The sequence below is a fragment of the Narcine bancroftii genome, unplaced genomic scaffold (assembly GCF_036971445.1).
Source record: "Narcine bancroftii isolate sNarBan1 unplaced genomic scaffold, sNarBan1.hap1 Scaffold_41, whole genome shotgun sequence".
NCBI lineage: Eukaryota > Metazoa > Chordata > Chondrichthyes > Torpediniformes > Narcinidae > Narcine > Narcine bancroftii.
The window spans coordinates 1-1,942 of record NW_027212058.1 but is presented as its reverse complement, the minus strand read 5'-3'; the positions used below and the strand labels follow the sequence as shown (position 1 = coordinate 1,942).

The following is a 1,942-nucleotide window of genomic DNA, read 5'->3' as shown; positions in this document are numbered from 1 at the left end:
ACTGGCACCCCTCGATCTTAACCAACCAGTAACTGTTCCAGCGCCATGGCAGAGAGTTCAGCCTCCCAAACGTATGAAGTGTTTAGTGGACTCAGCACCTCTGAACACCGGTTCTGGGGGTGATGTAGCGAGCTGCACTGATCCACAAGCAAACCAGATCATGGAGGGGCAGGTTCGCACTGGGCTGACATCACAGCAGGAGGGCCCAAAAAGATTATGGGAGTGGTGCCGATTAAGCTCTGAGACTTCCAGTAGTCAGTTGGCTGGTTTAACTCACAGCTTCTGTGTGGTTTTGGCCTTTCATTCGCTGCACACCACAACAGCTTTCTATTTGTGAAAATTCTATTTTAAAAGTGAGCATAGAAATAATGCCTTAATTATTCAAAGAAAAAATTTAATGAAGGAAGAGAAATCCAGATATTTTAGATAATAACAAGAGCCGCCTAAAATATCACACAGCTGGGATAAAAGTCTGAACTACTTTTTGAGTCTGTCTAAAAGTGAGAGTTCAATCAAATGACTACATTAATCCTGCAGGAGGTACACTCAAGACGATTTGAAAGTGCAGAATTTTAATTTTAAGCTTCCATTATGACATTTATTTTTGTAAACTTTCACCAGGAATCTGCTTTCCAAACTACCATGGAAAATTCAAATGCCACTAACTTCATGTGAATGACAGGATATTCAGATACTTGCTTGGGTCCAAATAATTCTTGCATACGGTATCATTTGGATACTACCCAAATTCTTAACTTCCTTCAGTGCAGGTCCTCAGCTTTTGTCCATGTTCAACCACTTGCCATCCATATTTCCATGCTCCGTGACCACCATCTAGTGGCGGAGTCCAGCAACTGTGACATCCTGGGGAACCAAAGGGATGAACAATTAAAGATAATCATGAACAAAACCAACTTCTGTCGGAACAATCACATCACTGGACTTTTTTTTTACATTAGAACTTTAAAAATGGAAGGCAGAATGGGGAGGAAGATTAGAGGTACATGCATGAAACACCATTAAATGGAACTAGAGTAAAACCAGTAATTAAACACACCTGAATATAAACGATACAAATTAGGAGAGCATAAACTTTAAAAAGGGCCACAGAATTATCTTATTTGGATATCACTGCATCTTGAACAAACCGAACAGGAACACCCCTTCAATCCATCATGTCTTACCCTTCATGATGCCCAAATTAAACTAAACTCTGCCCATGATACATGCCCCTCTATTCCTGGCATATTTCCACAGCTTTCTCAAAGCTTAATACTATCATCATCCAGCCCGTTCCAAGCGCCCACTGTGGAAATAAACTTGTCCCCCACATCTCTTTTAAACTCATTCACCCCCAACTTTGAACGAGTGTTCTGCATTGAGAAATATTGACCCAGCATTTCATACATTATTTAATCGATATATCTCAACCCCAGTCTGTCCCTCTGGGTCTGTCCCTGTCTCCCTGGGTCTGTCCCTGTCTCTCTGAGTCTGTCCCTGTCTCCCTGAATTTTAATACCACAAGTAAATGAGGATTTGTTCACAATGCACCAATGAAAGTTTTCCCTGAAAATTCAGTGACCTTAGGTTCAAAGTTGAATAATATCGAACATTGAATGGCCTTTAATTGTGAGAGAGCGGAGGATGGGAAAGTGGATCCGAGAATCGTCCGTTGGCAGGAAAGCTGCTCTAAAGTAATCTTATCAGAATGGGCATTTGAGGGGTCATTGGGTACGAGGAGCAAACTTGCGTTTGGTGGGACACTTGCATGGAGAAGTCTCAATATTGACACTAGAACATTCGTTTCACTTTACTTCTCTTGGATGATCCTTTCGGTGTAACTATTACCAGTCTTGTGGAGTTTTGCACAGGTTGGTAACACCTCAACTCAAGAAAGTGAAGTGAAGAGGAGTAACCCAGTCAACTGCAGGAATATCCTGTC

The 1,942-nt window shown here is 41.7% G+C and overlaps 1 long non-coding RNA gene across 1 annotated transcript; it reads right to left on the bottom strand.

Moving 5' to 3' along the window:
• Window positions 1-555: 555 nt before the first annotated feature.
• LOC138750960 (uncharacterized) lies at window positions 556-1,936 on the bottom strand. The gene is made up of 2 exons (XR_011349639.1): window positions 1,815-1,936; window positions 556-864 (listed from the first exon to the last, which is right to left on the bottom strand). It is a non-coding gene; the product is annotated as an uncharacterized lncRNA (long non-coding RNA).
• Between the last annotated feature and the right edge of the window lie 6 nt (window positions 1,937-1,942).